General features: G+C 42.3%; 1 protein-coding gene and 1 non-coding gene across 2 annotated transcripts in view; one reads left to right on the top strand and one right to left on the bottom strand.

Annotated features, from left to right (window-relative positions):
• The window catches only part of LOC137990994 (uncharacterized), a 55,298-nt gene that overhangs the window by 30,756 nt on the left and 14,542 nt on the right, over positions 1 to 10,000 (top strand). The gene's annotated exons all lie outside the window — the stretch shown is intronic.
• Trnaf-gaa (transfer RNA phenylalanine (anticodon GAA)) lies at positions 7,944 to 8,016 on the bottom strand. The gene has a single exon. It is a non-coding gene; the product is annotated as a tRNA-Phe (tRNA).

The following is a 10,000-nucleotide window of genomic DNA, read 5'->3' as shown; positions in this document are numbered from 1 at the left end:
TTTCGCGTTTCTTCTTGGTCTTTTTTCTTGGAAAAGTTGAAAAGTGCGGCCAGATCGGGGGGAGGGGGGGATCATTAGTTCAATATGCTCGTGGAATTTAAGTCGTTTGGCGTGTAAGAAATGCAATTGAGGCAAAGACGAAATTACTAACAAGTTCATAAAATTAACTAATATTGGACTACATAAATCGCTCACGTGCACTTCAATAGTCATTTTAAACAATGTTACCCGTCACCTCATTTTTCGCCTCTATTCTCGCGTGTTCTAAATAACATTGAATAAAGGAAAACCAGCGGGTGAAATGATACTAAAAAAGAAATAATAACTAACTAATAGCTCAACAGAGCCTTGAAAGTGACTACATGGGGATTTGGGGCAAAATAACTTCCAGCGGGGCCTGCGCTCCATTCTGTTACACAGTCTTTATTTTTAGCTTATAGTCTTCAGTTAAATAGTTAATATATAGATTTAGCCAAGCCTAAAAGCGGAGCTCCCGGCTTGTTTATTCGTACTGGCTGTAGGATTAGAAAATAAAAGCTCCGCTAGTACTCACTGTCTATTTACGATTGTAAATAGTTAAACTATAACAAATTAGTATCACCCAACTAGTGCAACCACGGGTCAATAGCCCTAATTGTTAAATAGTTAATATTTCACTTTGTTATATGTCTCTGTCTCGCAAGGACGGGGAACTACCAAGTTCACGAATTTGATTGGCTGAAATCGATATTGACCGCGGTCTAGATTTTCCCATCTAGACCGGCATCTAGACCGGTGATGTTTTGCGGTGAAAAGATGCAAACTAAAATGCAAAAATATTAAGTATTTTCTTCTACCAATATTTATTTATGAAAGTGCCAAACAGCATGATGACAAAAGAGAGGATGACGAGCAAACTTTAACAGAACGAGATGCTTCCGTGAAGCATACACTGGGTTGCCTGTGGTACGTGCTACAGAAAATCAGAAGGCACTGAATGGTGTGGTATTGAAATACAGCATTCCAGTCTCTGAAGAATAACAAATAAAAGAGAAGCGAGAAACATTGGCTTCTGGGCTGACATATTGATAATTTTCAAGTTCCCTCACAAGTTCTTTGCACCACGAGTGTGCCCTCTGAGCATCTGACAGATTTGTAATACTAAACTTCACTGAAGTCAAGCCCTGTTTCGCGGGGTTAGTGTTAGGATGGGAGACCAAAACAATAAACCCCTCATAAAAAACAGAATGATCTGACCGAAAATACTATTAACGCTAACAAATGCGAACTCAGCAAGGTACAGATTCTGTTAGCTTGCTTTATGCAAAACAAATATTGATGAAAAAGCAAATAACTATTGATACACAGTTTTCAGAAAGAGCAGAAGGAAGTTTCCCGGACGGTCGATCGAGAATAAAATATTTACGACATGAAAACAACATTAATTTTGAACCGTGAATATAGAATACAAAAAGTTACGATCAGCGACAAACATTTTGGGAGATTTTTGCTACGTTCAAGTAAATTGCAAAATCGAAAGTGACATGGCCGGAATTCAGCGGGCGCCGTAATTAAGTTACCGCGGAATGTTTACTCGCCAAACAGTGAAGCATCTGTGTCAAATGATGGCAAGAAACCGGGTTTTTGTAAGTTTCTTTTTCTGTCAAGTGTTATAAAGTTTGACAATGAAATGAGCGAAGTCAAAACAAAGATCACAATCGCCCAACTCTTATTTATGCAAAGTCAAAATTTACTCTCCAAGACGCGTACGACGTTATTTATCACCAGGTAATTCCATCATTTTGGAAATAGCAGCTACTTTATTATTCATCTGCGTCACAAGTTTTCACTGATTTTGGGGCTCATTTTGTTGAAACTCAAGCACGCTTCCAACAGGCCTGTGAACCCTTCCTGCTTACAGAGCAATACTAAAAAACTTCTCCCATATCACATTTCAACCTTAAGATCGAAAATTCAATACACAACATGATATTATAATTCACAAAGGCAGAAAATACCACAGAATCCTTTTCCAGCGAAAATTTTATTGAAACAAACAACACATTTGCTCTTAGAGGCGAAAACCTCTTCCTATTTCATTGCGTGCTTGAAGACAAGAAACTCAATTGTGTCAAATTACCATATACTTCAGGTAAATACTGCTCACTTTGATTTCGTCTCGACGGGCGATAGATTGTTGTCGAAGTCCAGTACTCGTCGCTTTTGAGATTCATGCCTAGTTTATCCAACTGACTTTCCATTATTGAGCTCCATAAGGGTATATTTTGTTTAAGGATCCACTAAAACGCCATTCGCGTTGCATGACTTTCGACGCCATTGCAGGCTAAGTTAATGATTCTACTGTGTCCACCAGAGAAATCTACGCAGTTCCACTACCCTCTCGATCCTAAGAAAATACGCGCAGAAAATACACAAAGACACCACTTACCAGGGGAGTGACAGGCAAGACTTTTACCGACACGGAAAAAAAAAAAGAAAAAAAAGAAAACAAACAAACTAAACGAAGACCTCGACTGGGTTTGCCCATAGGCAACCCAGTAATTAAGTTCAGCTCATCGCCACTCATCGCCGTTCACAAGCAAAATGTCAGTTAGTACAAGCCGGTTTCATTAAACGAATTAAATTGTTCTTGTTTGCCATATAATAAACATCTTATTAACCGAGCTTAGTCAGTCTGTATGGGAGAATCTTGACCTCGGTCGTGTGTACAGACCTCACTGCGTTCGGTCTGTACTCACGACCTCGGTCAACATTCTCCCATACAGACCTCCTGCTCGGTTAATAAGAGCTAAATGAAGTAGTACTTAGTTAAAGTTTTGGGTTTTTTTCTTGAGCTGGTGGCGATGTATCTGTCCACTTGGTTTTTGGGCAAAGCTCGCTTTTTTCTTCTTTTGTCTTTCCGGCTCCTGTCGTTCTTTTTGAATTATGAGGCTGCCGAACACTTAATATTTTGACCGGCAGATAATTGGCCGGCAAGTTGAAGGAAGGTATAATGAAGGAGGTTGTTGGCAAGTTGGGGGATGTTGACTCCATCTTTGCTGTGCAGATTAGTTATGAGATTGTTCGGGTCACATTTTGCTCTGATGTAACCTTTAGCAGGGCAAAATCTGTGGAAGGCGTATCTGTTTTTGGACTATGGTGTAAAATCTTGGGTTGTGGCCCTGCTACCACTTTGGTGCATGTTTTTGACTATCCCTTTGAGGAAAGCAACGTTGAGATTGAGCATGCTCTAGCTGATTTTGGTGAGGTAAAAAAGGCCAGGAAGCAGACATATCTGTCGAGTCAGCAAATTTACACTGGTATCAGGCTGGTCTCCATTGTTTTGAGGGAAACCCCTCCTAGGCCCATCTCTATTGATATTTCCTCTTGTGTGTAATCTGAGTGCTAAGCAAGGGCATGTTTCTGCCAGCTTCCCGGAATAAGGATGTGTCGCCTTAGTGGGCAGTCTGGCCATTTTGCTCGCTCGTGTCCTTGTTGATGTGCTCAATGATTCTTTTACGTCTGGGTCTCTTCCGTTTTCTCTTTTTCTCTCCGAGTTTCCCTCATTTCTCCTATCTTCAGGAAGGGTGACCGTTAAGATCAAAAAACGGGCGCTCGATTAGTCTCTTAACTGTTGACTACAAGCTGTGTGCTAGGGCTGTCTGGGCGTCTTTTAAAAGTGCTTCATCTGGTGATTGGCCCGAAGCAAATCGGTGGCGTCCGTGGACGCTACGTTGGTGGAAATGTGGCCTTCCTAAGAGATTTGGTGGAATTTACTTCCGAGACTAAAACACCTGCCGCCATCCTGTCTTTGGACCAAGAGAAAGCCTTTGACAGGGTGGACTGGGCTTTCCTTTTCCGCACTCTTTCCCGTTTTGGCTTTGGTCCGTCGTTTATTTCGTGGGTTCGTCTTTTGTACACGGATGTCAGAAGCACGGTTCTCCTAAATGGTTATTCATCAGATTTCTTTCGGTCTTCCCGCGGCGTCCGTCAGGGATGCCCCCTCTCTCCTCTTCTCTACGTTATCCCTATGGAAGTGCTGGCTGTTAACCTTCGGCCCCACACTGACATCGTCGGATTGCGGATACCCGGTCTGTCCACTAGTCTGCCTATTCTTTCGCTATATGCTATCTTTGCGGTCTTTGATACCTATGGAATGTTTGAAAAGGGTTCCAAGCTTAATCTTCGTAAGTGCGAGGTCCTTTGGCTTGGTCCTAGGCGTTTTCGTAGTAGTTCTTCTCCCGTTGACATCGCTTGGACGTCGTCAAAAATTAAGGTCCTAGGTGTTTACATTGGGCATGGCGACCTGGCCGAAGCTAACTGGCGGCCCCGGATTGACGCGGTGTCGCGTTGTCTTGATGCGTGGCGTTTCCGGGCCATTTCCCTTTCCGGAAAGGCCCTCATCGTAAATGCCCTGGCACTCTCACTTATTTGGTATGTGGCCTCTTTGGTCCACATGCCTTCGTGGGTGCGTACGGAGCTCAACCGTTTTGTCTTGACGTTTCTGTGACCTGGAAAGCCTGACCTAGTTTGTCGCAACGTAATGTTTCATCCCAAGGAGACTGGTGGTTTTTCCGTCGTCTCGATTGACTTCAAGGTCTCCTCGCTGTTGGTTCAATGGGTCCGTCGCCTTGTTGTTTGCCCAAACGGTTAAGTTTCCCTGTTGAAGTACTGGCTTCTTGACCGGCTTGGGATTTCTCCTCTTGCCTTTCTTTCTAGCCCTTCATCTTTTCTTTCTGTTTCTTTCGCTCCCTTCTATTCTGCCTTATTTCGTTCCTGGTTGACTCTTGGTGGTTCCATGCCCCTTTCTGGTTTGGTTTTCGGTGGGTCTGTTGCTGGCCCTTTTCCTTTTAACTCCATGTCTTGCAAGTTTGTTTACTCTTTTTTCCTTAATCTTAAACCTGCTGTGCACAACTGCGTTTCCAAGTTTTTCTCTTCTTTTGGTGCATTGTCCTGGCCTTCCGCCTGGGGTGCTTTGTGTTTCCTTTACCTAGATCCCAAGGTGTCCGATCTTAACTGGAAGATAGCCCACGGGGTCCTTTATACCCCTCAGCGCCTTTCTTCTTTCTGTCCCTCTATCCCTTTCGCCAATTAACGTTTCTGTGGATTTCAACTGGAAAGTCTCGAACACCTCTTTTTCTTCTGTCCTCATGTCCAGAGTGGGTATGCTTGGGTCCAGACTCTCCCTGGCTTCCCCTCTGGCTCCTCTTTATTTCTCTTCGCCATGCCCTCTTTGGTTTTCGTCTGATGAGATGCGTTGCGTTTGCAGGGTTTTTTGCTACCTGTTGAACGTTTGTAAATATCTGGTCTGGCTTCAGTATAATGATCATCGTTTTTGCTCAGAGCCCCCCGTTGCTGAACACCTTATATCAAGCATAAAGGCACGCGCGCCTTCGATTTTATTTGCCGTTGTTTTTTAAGCCTTTTGACTCTAGCCGTCGCCGCCGACATTTCCTCCGCCAGTGGGGTGGTAACGGCGTCTTTTGCCACATTCGTGGTGTGGCTGCAGTTCAGCCAGATTGTGTGTCAGCGGACATTCTTCAAGTGCTAATGGCAATGGCAGACTAGAGAGTCAAAATGCGGTCCACGATAGAGGGCAACCCCGCACCCAGCTACAGGAATATCACCATACCAAGCAATGCTAGCCATGTCCATCAGAACAAGAATCAATTACAGAGCACCAAACACAAACACATCAGATGAGGAGAAGCAGATGAACAAGAATAATGCCAGGTACAAAGAGAAAATGAAAATTCAAAGTGAAAACAGCCGCACAAAAAAGAAAAAACGGCTACTGGGAGAGTATGTGCTTGTCAAACAGGAGCGGAAGAACAAATGGAGCACACCGTACGAACCTATCTTCTGCATAGTATGTAACATTCAAGGATCCTGGGTGACGGCCAGAAGTACAAAAGATGGACGTATAGTATGCCGTGATGCAAGGATGTTTTAAGGTAGTAAACGCAGTCATCAACACGGCAGATGAAATTTACACGAGCAACCCAGAACCTCAAAAATTAAAAACAGAAACCACGGAGGACATCAAAGAGAAGACCCTGTGAGACACAGCACCCGATGGGGGTCAACACAAAACAGTGAGACACAACCGGAGACAGCAGAAGATCGACACAAGGAAGCAACAACAATCCACTTTAAACAGGAGAGAGCAGCGGGAAAGAGAAATCTGTGAAAGAATCTAACAGACCACAGAGAGAGCGACGGAGACCGAAAAGATTTAAACACTATCACATGAATTCTTCGGATCCAAAACACATGTGAACATTGTTGAGTTACTTTTTTGAATGGATTGATTTTACTTGACTACCATGATTGAAGGAACTTTGATTTGTGCATCTCGATCTCGGAAAGGAAAGGAGGAATGTAGTATCCAGTCAGAATTGAACTTATGTAATCACACAATTGGCATATTATGTAAAATACATCAATTGGTCTTAGCATGGCGTAGAGTCACAATAGCACGCGTAAAATTTTGGTAATTTTTCGTTGTCTCTCAATTTATAGCTCTAGTTTCTTTCGATAAAAACTTGTTGAGAAGATGTTATCTTAATTTGTTTTGTTATATTACTAACGTCTGTGCAACAAAAGTTCCAAATACAGATAAATTGTCAGTAAAAACAACTGTCAAATTATAGCAGTTTAGGAAAATTGGGGAGTGTCCCGGTTTTGGGGGATGAGAGGCTGGAAGAAATCTGAATATTATGTACTCCTCTCCCCAACGCAATGTCGAATTACGGATCGGTCATTTGTGAGTCTTCGAGAACAACATTGTGTTGGGTGGGGTGGGAGAAGGGGGCCCTTGTTGGCCCTTTTTTTACGTTATGATTAAAAGGGTTTTGAAAAACAGCCAAAGTCTCGTACCCTTAATTAATGACGCCACGCCACTTTGGCTTCAGACCCGCCATCATCGCGCCCAACAATTTGATCGACAGTCATCACTACAAACGTCACAAAAAGATAAGAATGACAGAATTCTATTCACCCTCACTTTCCATCCTCATAATCACGCAGTCAAAAGCATCATTCTTAGTAATTTTAAATTACTCCAAAATGATCCCGAGACTAGTAGAATCTTTTCGCAACCTCCACTTATTTCATTCAAACGCGACAAAAACGTAGGCAACGTTTTAGTTAGAAGCGCGCTCAAAACTAACCAGCAACCCGGCACTTTCAAATGCGCGCGTTCACGATGCAAAACTTGTCTTTTCATTGTTAACACTAGCAAGATATCGGGACCTAAGCGATCTGTTAAGATCACCGATCGTTTCACATGTACCTCCGCAAATGTCATTTATTGCATAACCTGCACGTTATGCAATAAATTATACATTGGTGAGACAGGTAGACGACTAGGTGACCGATTCCGCGAACACCTTCGCGATGTTGAAAAGAATGACAAGGATGCATCTAAGCCAGTCGCTCGCCATTTTAATCTGCCTAACCACTCCAAAAAACACATGGCTATCTGCGGCCTTTCCCTACATCTAGGTACGACGGAAAGCCGCAAGAATCTGGAACAAAAATTCATCTTTCAAATCGGCACCCTTAATCCTCACGGTATTAACGAACGCTTTTCATTTAACTAATATATTCCTATTTTTCACGTTGCCATGTTACCACCAATAGCGTAGCTCCTACTCTACTATAAAAACTACACGTAACCCATAATCCCTCGATTCGCTCTGACGAAGGGCTAACGCTCGAAACGTCAGCTTTTAGAATCTCTGTACGGTGGCCAATTTACATTATCAACTCCGTTGATAAAACCAAATTTTTGTAAATTTATACTTTGGCTTCAGAGTTCGTTGAACTGAAAAGAATCTTGAAAGTTTTTCTTTCATTGATATTTCACTTTTGTACGACATGATGAATTATCCAGTGAAGCTATGATCCTCGCAGTTGTGAACGCAATTTTTGCAATTGTGAAGATAAGCCTGAAAAGTTCAGGACTTCAACGGGAATTGAACCCGTGACCTCGCAATTTCGGTGCGACGCTCTAACCATTTGAGCTAGGAAGCCACTGACGTTGGGAGCTGGTCATTTGTGGGTTCTAATATTCCCGTGAGAAATGAATCAACGATGAAATGATATATGAATTGGATCATATACCAAGCTTCACTTGATTTCATATCCGCAGTTCATATATGATCCAATTCATATATCATTTCATCGATGATGAATTATGAAAAGCAGAAGTGATCCTTGCTCGTAATTGGACAATTTAAGTAGTTGTCTTTTTATAGACACCTAACTGAGAAGTACAGGTGGTTTCAACGGGATTTGAACCCATGACCTCTGCGATGCCAATGCAATGCTTTTAATACCAGCTGAGCTACGAAGCCACGGAGTTGAAAACCGATCAATTTCGTCCATAAGCCGTTCTTCAAATATACGTTTGATTCATTCATCAAGTCCTTTCACGGGAACAAATGAGCCCAAGAAATTCACCTGCCACCAACTGAGTGGCTTCATATCTCAGTTGGTAGAACATTGCGCTGGTATCGCAGAGGTCATGAGTTCGAATCCCCTTTTGAGGACACCTTGATTTTTCAGTTGTCTATAATTGTTCAGTTAACCTAACTGTGCAAGGAGCAATTTTACCTGTCGTCTATAAGTCGCACCTCAATTATATACGTTTAGTTCATTCATGATGAATTATATACATGCACTGCGGAGTCTATCCCCGAACGACACATTTATTGCACTGGTTCGTTATATCACACTTTATGATATGGCTCTGTCTCATAAGACGTAACTATTAGAGGGTAATGTGAAGTGCTAGTTTTCTACCCATGTAAACCATACACCTTATTCCAAAATGGCCATCATTTTAGTATTCTTTTGTTACCATGCAAATTGGCCCTTACGGCCTCGTTCAAGGTTTGATATTCTTTTGAATTTTACGTTTAAAAGCGAGGCCTTAAGGGCTAATTTGCATGGAGACAAAAGAATACAAAAATGCCGGCCATTTTGGAATAAGGTGTATTAAGGAGTTAGGATAATGTCTGAGCCAGCCAGCCATGCGAGTCATGCAAGCCATGGCTGCGAGTCATGCGAGTGAACATGGCGAGCCATGCGAGTCACACAGTTAAGGGCCAATTTGCATGGAGACAAAAGAATACAAAATGCCGGCCATTTTGGAATAAGGTGTATTTGACCATAAGCCCTACTAATTGAAATAGGCCCACACAAGGAGGGTGTGAATTGAACCCACGACTGAGCTACAAGGCCAGGCGGGAGCAGACAGGGAACTACCAAGCTCACGAATTTGATTGGCTGAAATCGATATTGAACGCGGTCTAAATTTTCCCATCTAGACCGGCATGCAGAACGATAATGTTTTGCGGTGAAAAAGTTGCAAACTAAAATGCAAAAATATCATAGTTAATGCATGGAGATGGTTATGAAACTCGACAAGTCTTTTTGTTTCATGTTTTTGTCTGTATTTTTGGCCTTGACGGTGCACAAAACCTACCCTTTTTCGAGAATATAACCAATCAAATATTTCGATTAAATTATGCGCAACTAATTTGCGAACCCGTGCAAAGCAAAAACAATAGATTGTGCACTGTCACGGTCAATTCAACATCGATTGCGACAACATTGCTCTCGCTTTTGAAGGTTTTAAGGTTTCATAACCAGTCCTTCGATTAACTATGAAAATATTGAGTATTTTCTTCTACCAATATTTATTTATGGAAGTGCTGTAAGTCGTGTGTACAGACCTCACTGCGTTCGGTATGTACTCACGACCTCGGTCAAGATTCTCCCACACATACCTCCTGCTCGGTTCATAAGAGCTAAATACAAAACATACATCTTATTCGATGTTTTAACATATAATACACGCGGATACTTTGCGATTTGCGTATAATGAACTAATAGGGAGGAATGACATGTCAGTGGTACACACTGATGTGCAAGAAAAGTGCCGGTGTTGCGCACATAACATTATTTTTTGCCATTTTAGAAAAATAACGCACCTGTTGCACCTGAATAGATG

This window comes from Montipora foliosa, chromosome 2 (assembly GCF_036669935.1).
Source record: "Montipora foliosa isolate CH-2021 chromosome 2, ASM3666993v2, whole genome shotgun sequence".
Taxonomy (NCBI): domain Eukaryota; kingdom Metazoa; phylum Cnidaria; class Anthozoa; order Scleractinia; family Acroporidae; genus Montipora; species Montipora foliosa.
The sequence above is the reverse complement of the archived record's forward strand: the minus strand, read 5'-3'. Positions and strand labels throughout refer to the sequence as shown.